The following is a 12,670-nucleotide window of genomic DNA, read 5'->3' on the forward strand; positions in this document are numbered from 1 at the left end:
TGACCAATTAACTTATTTTCCGTCCATAGGTCACCAGTTACGGCAGGTTGGTTCTGCATATTCATAAATAAGCTAAATGTATTCAATTAATCACATTTATTGAATTTTGAATTGCATATCCAGAGAACAGAGCATAGCACCAAAACATATCACGCCGCGTTTCTGCACGCCGCTAGCGATAACAGCACAGGCACGAGGAAGACTAACAGTTAACATTTAATTAAAAAGTTTGTTGCATGGTTGCTGCAACTTCATCCAAGTGTTTCGTCGTTTCATAGCCCGAGGAAGTCGGTCATTGATAATTTACTCAGACAATGGAAAGAGTTGTCGGTATATCAACACTGCTGAGAAAGGTCGATTGGAAACAAGTAATTACAAAGGAAACGTTGAATCCCATCATCTGGAAATTGATTCCGCCCACTGCTGCTTGGCGGGGAGGATGGTGGGAGCATGTAATCCGCACCACTAAGAATTTACTTGTGATAGTCTTAGTGACAAATAATTGCCTCTCAAAAATACCGCAAAGTCAATAAGGATTCTTTAAAACTCCAAGTTGTTTAATAAAACACATTTATTACACGTAAGCACATTGAAACTCAATATGTGCATCTTTAAATATCACAAAAAGGTGCCTTTACTTCTTATATCTCAAAAATACAGCCTAAATTACTCTTAAAATTATTAAGAATAGAACAGATTTAGCAATATTTTACTGTTACCAGAACCTAACTACTAAAAAATTGCACAGTTACAAACACGTTAAAAATGAAATTCAGCACGCATTATTGAAAGCTAAAAATAAAATATAAACAAAATAATAACTTACGTTTGTAACTATTTGAAAGATACAATTTTTCATACTTAGGACAGGCTTCAGTAAATTATGAGGAGTTACCTGTGAAGTTGAATTCGTAATTAACTGTCGAACATTTACTTATATCTCAAACGACTCTCAGGACCTTCTACGATTATGCCTTCCATGTTCTTACAGGACATCAAAGTTTCCCGTACAGCAGATTTAGATATGTTCGACCAAACAAACTTCTGCTTCATCAACGTTTTTGCCAAGAGCTATGGGAACAGTCTCAAAGCCGTTTTAGCAAGGAGTATCTGGGGCAGTTAATGAAAAAGCATAGAGAGAAAGACTGTGAATTAAAAGTGGGAGATATTGCATTAGTAGGTGAGAGAAATCAAAAGAGTTAATTAGCCCAATCGGCTTCAGTCTAAGAACATTGCGCAGGCAGAATTTTAAAAGTGAAAATTAGAAATGGTATACTGACTTGTTCTGTGCAGAAACTGTACTCTCCAGAAGTGAGTTCCTACAGTAAAGATAATATTATTTGATTTTTGATTTTTTTTTTCTGAAAATCAAAAATATAGAATTTTTGAAGCTGAATTTAATGTTTCATAAACATGTCCCAACAGAGAAGCATTGAACAAGCCAAGATCAAGTGATCTTTTAAGAAACTGTTCTTACTTTTTAAAAATGTTTAATAAAATGCTGTAGGAAAAGTCTCTTAAAGTATATCTTTACAATTCTGAGAATGGCAACACGTAAAGAATTTAATTGTTTTAATGGCTTGCACCAGTCACTCTTGTAAAACTTTTGTTCTGTACTGTGATAAAAATAAAAGTGTTGATAAATGAATCAACCTCGTTTGTTTTTCTACTTCTACACCAGCGCCACCTTTAGCATTCTTTGATGGTCATCTTCATACTAGCCGCGGAAGTCAGTTTATCCTTTTTGGTGGTACTTTAGTTGACGGTTGCACGAATTTTCGGCGGTTTACGTTGGCGCGGTTTTTACAATCGTCAGCCATCTTGAAAAACGCTGTTTTTACGTATTTTGCACATAGAAAAGTATTCGAAACTTTAAAAAAATTAATATCGTTAAAAATAATGGAGGTGCTACTTTGGAAGACGGTTGCACGGATTTTGGCGATTTTCCTTTTGGCGAGTAATACAACTTATGGTAAACCAATTGCTGGATAAGTTATTTATGGTAACCGATACTTTGTTGTCATTTTATTTAAAAAAATGCGTTTTATTATGCATAACTTCCGTATTATTATTTATGGCTTCTAAATATTAAAAATCAATTTAAGGTACTATTCGGTTTTGAGGGCCGTAAAAAATTGCAGCGAAAATGTATGCGCAAAAGCGCCAAATCTAGCAAACGCGCCCATTTAACAGCGCGCCAAATCCAGCGTATGCGTTGATTTCAGATTGCGTAAGTTTATATAGTTCTATATTTCTTAAGACGCCATTGACATACTAGTTTAAATTTTAAATCCTTTTTTTGATTTTAATTTTTTTTTTTTTTTTTTTAATATCCTATGGATTTAACAATTTGGGAATTGCCCATGACGAAAAGTCGGCAATAGAATTTTGGGTAAAGTGCAGAATCATCCACTGCTTGATGCGCTTTTAATAATTGCACATACTCGGTATCCATGTGCACATCGACCTATTTTCACTTAAAAAAAATTCCTAGAATTACAGAAAAATGGCACTGCGCACACCCTTGACTTCATCTATGTACGCATCGACATATTTTCATTTAAAAAGTGAAAGAAAATTGACAAAAATTCAATTGTTTTTACCCTTGTAAAAAGCGGCAAACAAACAAGTGAGCGATTCTGCACTTTATCGATAATATTTTAAAAGAAAAGGCATCCTTCATTATAGAAAATTACGTTTGAACAACCAACGAGATGAAATTATAATAAGTCGATAAGTCGATAGCGATAAGTCGATAGCGAAATAGCGATGCAGACATCCATTCAGTTATGTTTAGCAATTTTTATATAAATTATAAGAGTAATCTGAAACAGTTATTTACTCTTATGCTTCCATTCAGTCATGTTTAGCCTTTTTCATATAAATTATAATAATAAAAAAATATTATACGAAATTAACCTTTCATCTAAATTAAAACATCAATCTTAGATAGTTATTTACTATTATACTTCCTTTCTTGCAGCAATTATTAGGGTTGCCGCAATTATTTTTGGCAGCATTGGCTTCAACAATAGTTTGGCGATTTTTTACGGCTCTCGAAACCGAATAGTACCCAATTTAATTTTACATTTTTATTTGAAATACAAATTTTGTTGTTTATAATATTTTATATAATTTTATGTTGTGGATGATGTAATCAATGACGTCACCTTACTTAAGTAATTGGTTTTATTAATATCTATAAATTTAATCTAATGTTTTAAACATTATTTATGGCTGTTAAATATTAAAATACAATTTAATTTTGCATTTGTTTTAAAAATGATTTTATTATGAATGATTATTTAAAAATTTTTAATTTTATGCGTGATGTAATCAGCTCCCTGATTGGTTACTGAATATTTGTGCATTACCGCGGCATTTTAAAATTTTATTATTCATCTCTTTGAATTCCTCGGATTTCAAATGGAATTATATCTCCGTTTCGAAGATGAATGTTGTTATTGGTAATTACCAAGAATTATTGGTATTGGAATTAAAAAATTGCCCTTTGAGACCTTATTTTGGCCAACCTGTCTTTCCTAATCTTGTAATACAACTTATGGTAAACCCATTGCTGGATAAGTTATTTATGGTAACCGATACTTTGTTGTCATTTTATTTAAAAAATAATGTGTTTTATTATGCACAAATTCCGTGTTTTAAATATTATTAATGGCTTCTAAATATTAAAAATCAATTTAATTTTGCATTTTTATTTGAAATAAAATTTTTATTGTTTATGGTGTTTTATGAAATTTTATATTGTGGATGATGTAATCAATGACGTCACCTTACTTTAACCCTTTGACGCGCGCGATATTATTTTTATAATTTTTTTTAACTAAAAACTCTAGAAATTGAATGTTATGATCCTAGAGAGAAATAATATATGAATTTAAAAAAATCTACTCTTGCCTATTGTTCTATGGGTGGAGGTCGCATTGTGAAACCACTGCGCGTCTAGGAGTTTGAAACTTACTGATGTAATAAGAAAAAAAACTTACCATTTTCCGCGCGCGTTTCCAATAAATGACGAAATTTACGGATTTTAAGAAAATGTATGTAAGAATTGCATTATATATAATTTGTTTACATTATTTTAAAGTAAATCGTCAGAAAAAATTAAAAAATAAACATTTATGTAATTTTTCTATAGCAGTACATAATAAGGACATTTGGATAAATGGATTTAAAAACTCAATAAAATAAGGATAAAAAAGAACTCAGTGGTTTTTTTCTTTAATTTCAAAGAACAAATTTTTTTTGTGACACTGTTCAAAGCATGTTTTGTCTCTTTGGTACATGCATAGACCCATATCGCACGTTTCGCACATACATCTTGTTCTATGAGGTTTCTTCCTTGTGCTACAAGATGTACACTGCTTGGATTTAAATTTCACTGGTATATGTCCAGCGTTATTTAGTTTATTAGGTCAAAGGGTTAAAAGTAATTGGTTTTAAAATGTATAAATTTAATCTAATGTTTTAAATATTATTTATGGCTGTTAAATATTAAAATACAATTTAATTTTGCATTTAAAAAATGATTTTATTATGTATGAACTTTTAATAATTTTAATTCTAGGCGTGATCAGCTCCCTGATTGGTTACAGAATATTTGTGCATTAACGAGCTGTAATCAGCTCCCTGATTGGTTACCGAATATTTGTGCATTACTGCGCCATTTTAAAATTTAATTCATATCTTCGAATTCCTTCAAAGCTGTTTCTAAGATGAATGCCGTTATTGGTAAGTACCAAGAATTATTGGTATCGGAATCAAAAAATTGTCCTTTGAGACCTTATTTTGGTCAGCCTGGCTTTCCTAATCAAAGATTTGTTTACAAATTGTTACAAGGGTTAGAGGAAATTTATTTTAAATTTTTGGAGGAAACCTCGCTAATTGCTTCTTCAATAAGTGCGAGAAATGTGGATCACAAATGATGATGGTTAAAAGAGCCGATTCCGGGGACGGCCGTATATGGTATTGTGGTCACGGTGGAAGAAATAATCGCTGTGACGGTAAAAAAAAGTATTAGACATTCCTCCCTTTTTACCTGCAGTAAACTTCCAATTGCTGTCATTTTAGCTCTAGTGTACGAAATATTCATGGGTTCTTCGTACGATAGAATTCAATGTGAGCTCGGTATTTTTTCAGAAGCTGTAGCCGACTGGCGCAGTTATGTAACCGACGTTTTAATTAATTTTGTAGAAACTAAAACGGAGAAGATCGAAGGGCCAGGGAAAATCGTGGAGATTAATGAGTCCAAAATCGGGAAAAGAAAGTTTAACAAGGGTCGATTCGTTGAAGGGCAGTGGGGTTTTGCGAAATTAGAGCGCGATTCATGTCGCCGTTTTTTAGTTGCTATGCCAGACAGAACAACGGATACTCTTCTCGCTTTGATTAAGGATTGGATCGAAATAATCTTGGGAACCCAGATTATTTCGGACTGCTGGAAAGCTTATGACCGTTTGAGCGAAGAAGGTTTTAATCACTTGCAAGTTAACCATTCGCTCCATTTCGTAGATCCTGAACCGGAGCTCATACTAACACAGTTGAAAGACAATGGCGTGACTTCAAAAATTCTTTGCTGGTTTACAATCGTCGAGGAGATTTTGAAGGATACATAGCCTGGTATTGGTTTAGGAAAATTTGCTCTGCATTGAAATGAGCATCCATATGTTAAATTTCTCGAAATTATTCGAGACATAAACTGGGATGATTGGCATGTACTTCAGGGAGGGGCGGTTAAAGGATCTTCGAAATCTTAAAAACAATACCTATTATTGGATTTTTTTCAATTTTTTTTGTTATTTTTAATCTTCATGATCCATTAATTTGGCTCTAAATTGCTTTATCTATTTATAATTTTTTTAAAGTTTTTTAATTCCTGCCCTTGATATTACATTTTTCAAATTTTTTTCTTTGATATCTAAATTATGATTCCGATTTTTTTTGTGGTACTTATCAATAAACAACACGTTAAATGACTCAAAAAATGTAAGTACATATTTTTCTTTTATTTTATAATTATATACTTCAATTTTTGTTAAAAACGTTAATACACTATTTTCAAAAATTGCTGAGACAATTATTGTCACATATGTTTTAATGTTAATTATATTCTATATAACGTATTTTAAAGTATTTGAATTTTATAATATTCTAATTCTTTTAAATGTTGGTATGATAGTTTTTAATTCGATATTCAATTTCAGTAATATTTTAATCTAATTAAACGTTGGCACAATGTTTTTATAGCGGTGTTTTTATTCTCTTCTTTGCTATATGAAAGTGACAATGGCGTGACTTCAAAAATTCTTTGCTGGTTTACAATCGTCGAGGAGATTTTGAAGGATACATAGCCTGGTATTGGTTTAGGAAAATTTGCTCTGCATTGAAATGAGCATCCATATGTTAAATTTCTCGAAATCATTCGAGACATAAACTGGGATGATTGGCATGTACTTCAGGGAGGGGCGGTTAAAGGATCTTCGAAATCTTAAAAACAATACCTATTATTGGATTTTTTTCAATTTTTTTTGTTATTTTTAATCTTCATGATCCATTAATTTGGCTCTAAATTGCTTTATCTATTTATAATTTTTTTAAAGTTTTTTAATTCCTGCCCTTGATATTACATTTTTCAAATTTTTTTCATTGATATCTAAATTATGATTCCGATTTTTTTTGTGGTACTTATCAATAAACAACACGTTAAATGACTCAAAAAATGTAAGTACATATTTTTCTTTTATTTTATAATTATATACTTCAATTTTTGTTAAAAACGTTAATACACTATTTTCAAAAATTGCTGAGACAATTATTGTCACATATGTTTTAATGTTAATTATATTCTATATAACGTATTTTAAAGTATTTGAATTTTATAATATTCTAATTCTTTTAAATGTTGGTATGATGGTTTTTAATTCGATATTCAATTTCAGTAATATTTTAATCTAATTAAACGTTGGCACAATGTTTTTATAGCGGTGTTTTTATTCTCTTCTTTGCTATATGAAAGTAATAATAACCTTACTTTAATATTTTATACTCATAGTAAATGTATTTATTTACACTTGCCTGCCATCTTAAAAAACGACATTTTCAACAAAAAATTCATCCATAACTTTTAACGATATTTATTTATTTATTTATTTATTTTAAGTTTCGAATTTTTTACTATGCGTAAAAACAGCGTTTTTCAAGATGGCTGACGATTGTAAAAATCGCGCCAACGTAAATCGCCAAAAATCCCTGCAACCGTCTACCAAAGTAGTACCTTTAAAACACGAAATTTATGCATAATAAAACGCATTATTTTTTAAATAAAATGACAACAAAGTATAGTTTATCATAAATAACTTGTCTAGCAATGGGTTTACCATAAGTCGTATCGCTCGCCAACATCCGTAGCACGTTTTTTTTTTTTTTTTTTTTTTTTTTTTTTTCCTGAATCGTTTTACTTTCGAGTGAGTGAAAGAAGTTTTTAACTCAGTATTGAATATTTGAATTGCTTATTCTGGTAGACATCTTTAGTTCTGACCTCACAGCAGTGCTTTAATAACAGCATGTATTGTATAGAAGTTTTTGACATGATTGATAATGATATTTTTGATATGTGTGTTGTTTACCAATTTTGTTTAAGATTTCATATATGCCGCCGTTGAAGTGTTAATTTCTCTTTCTCAGGTCCCGAGTTAAAGCCTATTCAAAGAGAAGAGCCATCGAAGCCATTCCACGTAAGGGCCAAGATAAACTGGTTGCAAACAGGAAGTGGCCGCGTTATTGTAGACGAAAACATGGGAGCAATTCAAAAGGTGTTTTGAAAAGAATACATTTGTATTGCCATGGGTAGTCGTTGCAGAAGGTTTTATGTTACGGCTAATACTTTGTAGCCTTTACAGGAACTCTGAGTGTGTGACATTAGGGATTGACGAATTCTCCGGGTAAACAGAGGGAATTTCCGTAAAGAAGCTCGGTTAAAGAGTATCCTTATTTTCTTTCGGTTCCGTTCAATCAATCCGTTCGATTGTGGATGATATGCTGTTATTCTGGATTTTTGAAAACCGAAGTATTTGTTCAAAGATGAGAAGAGTTGACTTTCAAACTGACGTCCTTGATCAGACGTAACACGCCGTGGTATTCCAAAACGAGAAATCCAGGTTGAGATCATCCCTTTTGCAACTGTTCGACTGATTGATGCGCCACAGAAAGGGCTTAAACCCATCTTGAAAAGCGATCATTCATCGTTAGCAAGTATCTGAAGTCTTGACATGAAGGCAAGGGTCCAATAATATTAATGTGATCGTGTTGAAAACGTTCAGGTAGAACTTTGAAGTCCATAAAAACTGACTTTTTATGCCTTTGAACCTTAGATCGTTGACATGCCATGCATTCCCTACACCATAACTAACAATCTCCATTGATAGTTTGGTCATATAAATCTTTTCGTGATTAATTTTCTTGTACTTTTAATCCTTATATGAGATAGGGTATGAATAGGAGAAAATATCTGTTGGCGAAAGTTTGAGGAGATGTGTTTACTGTTGGTGGAGACATCACAATAAATCGATTTGTTGGTGGATGGAATGGAAATCTGAGCCATTCTTAGCCTTGGGTTGTTTTTTGAAATTGTTAACTCTTCATCATCTTGAAATTCTGCAATAGTTGCGTAATCAGTTGGAGATGGTATTAATTCTGGAAAGAGTATCTGCAATAACGTTTTCTTCTACCTTGACGAAGCAAATATTTGTTGAAAATTGAGGAATATAACCCAACTGTCTTGCTTGTCTGGCAGAGGCTTTGCCTAAATTTTGTTAAAAAACGAAGGTGCTAGGTTTGTGGTCTGTAAAAATGTTGAAAGACCTTCCCTCTAATACGTACCTAAAATGCTTTATTGCAGAGTAGATGGACAAGAGCTCTCGATCATATGCATTGTACTTTCTCTATGTACTAGTTAAGAAGCCTGAGAAGAAACTCAATGGACGCATCTTTCCTCGGTCAGTTTGATGAATGACGGCTCCGATAACTATATCTGAAGCATTGCATGGAAGATATATAGTAGGGTCAGCTGATGGATGAACCAGCATAGTAGCGTGAAAAAGGGCATTTTTTAAGGTTTTGAATGCATTGCGAGAATCTTTTAGCAGTATTTTAATATTTTTACATCTTCTACTGAGTAGTGACGTTAGAGGTTGTTGAAGCTTGGCACATTTTGGAATGAAGCGATGATAAAAATTTATCATCCCAAAGAACCTACGGAAGCTGGTGTGTGATGTGGTTTCGGGTGGCATTAACTTTCGTCGGAAGAGGTCTTATTCCTCAGTTGTGATTTCATACCCCGAATAATTAAATTTAGAAGTACCAAAAATACATTTCGCAACATTGATCCATAACCATAGACGTTTAACCTTTGAATAACTGTGTGCAAGTGCTTACGGTGTAACTCTTCGTCTGGAGAAGAGATTAGCATGTCATCTAAATAGCAGAATGTAAAGTCTAATCCTGATTGTATCCTACTCATGAATCGCTGAAATGTCTATGCCGAGGTTATATAAACCAAATGGTGAATTCATGAATGGGAATTCAAACAGCCCAAAAGGAGTTATAATGGCCGTTTTTGGGGATGTCGTTGTCGTGCACTGGAATTTGTTGATAAGTTCTAATTATGTCAATGGACGAAAAAATTCCTCTTTCCGCGTAAAATATAGTCACAGTCGGTGAGGAAAGGAAGAGAATATCGATTAGCAGTAGTGATATTAATAAGAGCTCTGTAATCTCCACATGGTCTCCAGTCACCTGATTTCTTTAGGGTGAGATGTAGACGACTGGCCCAAAAATTTTTTGAAGGCATGCAAAGACCTTGTTGCAACATAAACTCAAAGTCGGCTTTTGCTGCTTTTAATTTTTCGCCTGAGAGTCTTCTGATCCTAGTCGTAACAGGATCCCCCTTAGTTTCAATGTTGTGACTTTTGATTTTATTATTGACAAGAGTTGGCCGCAAAAGATTTGGAAATTGTTTGAGGATTACTTCGTACTGATTCTGGCATGAACCCATTGGTGAAACAACACCATAGGAGGTGTCATAGAGAATAATGAAGTGATGCCATCAACTAAATTAAAATTTTTGCTGTTAACCAAAAGGTGGAAGTGAGACAAAAGTCAGTACTTATTTATTGGTTTATTAACATCAGCTATCAGAAAAGCCCAATTAAATGCTCTTCTCAGTCACAAATCCAATTTTAGAAACTTTTGCTCATAAGTCTTAATTTTGGTTCACTTTACAACGAAGAGTTCCAACGTTTGCAAAAGCTCTTTTTTCTTTCGATAATGATGGAATCACGGAAATTTCGGCGCCAGCATCAATTAAAAATTGGATGTCGCTCTCCTTGACACGAATAAAAAGACGACACATCTCTACCCCTTGGCCCTTTGCCGCCTGCGAGAGACGGCGATTTAGTGTTCCTGCGGGTGAACATTGGTTTTGTTAGCCCGATTGCAAGGATTATTGCATTTGAAGGCCTTATCGCCAAACCTTGAGTGATAATAGCATAAAACTTTATTTCCGCGACTACGCATATTAATAGAATTACTTCTAGAACGGGATCTGAACTGTTAATGTTTAGAATAATGTCTTTTATTCAGTTCGCTAACTTACGAAAGGGTTTATATTCCCTATTCGTTCCTACCCAAAGGAGGATAACACCTGCCATTGGCTAGTGGGTGTTGCAACGGAACAGGCTGAAGAGTTATTAGAAAAGAAAAGAATCTACATTGGACTTTGCGCCTGCAATTTCAAAGAATATCTCCAAGTGATACGGTGTTACAATTGTCAAAAATTTGGGCACTTTAGACGTTACTGCAAGTCGGATACAACCTGCTCCAAGTGTGGTGAAGGTCACCTGTTAGAAAAGTGTGACTCAGTTACCATCAACTGTGTCAACTGCAGCCTCGCGAACGAGAAGACAGGTAGCACCTTTGACACACAACATCCAGCAAGTGCATCGAAATGTCCATGTTACAGACAAGTATTGGCGAGAATGAGCTCAGCCAGGGAGTCCACTCAATAACAGAGAAAGTTTACAACAGAGATCGGTCTAACATCAAAATTTTACAGTGCAATATCCAAAGGGTGAGAGCAGCCACACTCAATTTCATGGAGGTGATGTCTTCCAGTACAGCAGACCTGGCACTCCTACAAGAACCTTACTTGAGGGACGGCAAACTTCTTGGCCAACCTTCTACAAGTAAATCCTACGCCTCCAGTACGGGAATGGCAGCCATCTTGTATAAAGGCCCTCTAAGTCCATTGCTTCTGGATACGACAGATTACACAGTAACAATCTTTTAGCAGTATTTTAATACTTTTACATCTTCTACTGAGTAGTGACGTTAGAGGTTGTTGAAGCTTGGCACATTTTGGAATGAAGCGATGATAAAAATTTATCATCCCAAAGAACCAAAGATTTAATCCTCCAACATGAAAATAACAATCACTTGCGTTTACTTCCCCCCAAGCATGCAAATTGAATGCCTGCTACAGGAATTAAACCCAGCCGTACTGCGAACATTCCAGAATACCATAGTGGCTGGTGACTTTAACGCCACCAGTCCCTTATGGGGACCACAAACAGAAAATCGCAGAGCGCAGAAATTGTTAGAATATGCAATAGCTCACGGAATGACAGTAATAAATAAAGAAGACTCTCAACCTACATTTGACAATGGAAGAGCAAAAGGCTGGCCAGATGTCACATTTGTCTCATCATCAACATCAGCGTACATAAACAACTGGGATATAATGGACATACCCTCTCTGAGTGACCATCGTATAATTCAATATGAGATCAATAGTAGACTCACGTACCTAACAAAAAGACGTTTCAAGACCTGCTACGGAGGGCACACTACTTTAAAGTTTTACTTCAGGCCATGAGTGAGTGAAATCTTGGAACAACTGGATAACTGCGACTCCCCGGAGGAGCTGGATTCTAGATGACTTCATCATAACTAAATTAACTCAGGCAGCAAGAGCTTCCTACAAACTTAAAGCTATTAAGCCGAAAACATTTACATCGTGGTGGAGCAACCACCTCAAGAAAAGAAGAAGCAAAATACGAGCCCTAAGAAGGCAGGTGCAAGCGGAGAATGATGAAGAACAGAAAATATTAAAGTTGGTACGCTACAGGAAGGAGCTAGCGCAATACAAAAAGCAAATCAAGGCAGCGAAACAAGAGTCATGGCGTAAGCACTGCAGTAACGTGCAAGCAACCTATGGTACATTACAGAAAATAGCCACAAATAAGGTTTTTCAACCCCTACAACTTACCGCTAAAGTAAAACAAGATGCAAAAAGCAAAACAGAAGCTCTAAACGCTATCCTAGAAACAATCTTTGTTAAAGACCAGACGGAATTTGATTTAGTAACTCACAGAGAAATAAGACAGAAGTTTAATAGGAAAAGCTGGAAAAGCAGCAACAGAGATATTACTCTTCCTACAGACCACGAAGTTCATAATATCATCAAAGCCTTAGCAGACAAAAAAGCATCAGGTCCCGATGGTATAGATAATATGATTGTTAAAGAAATTCACAAAGAATTCCCAGGTTTGTTTCCAAAACTATGCACCTGCTGGCGACTCGGTCACTTCCCTAGAAG

The sequence above is a fragment of the Stegodyphus dumicola genome, chromosome 9 (assembly GCF_044657685.1).
Source record: "Stegodyphus dumicola isolate Sdum_Otavi_A_Nest chromosome 9, ASM4465768v1".
NCBI lineage: Eukaryota > Metazoa > Arthropoda > Arachnida > Araneae > Eresidae > Stegodyphus > Stegodyphus dumicola.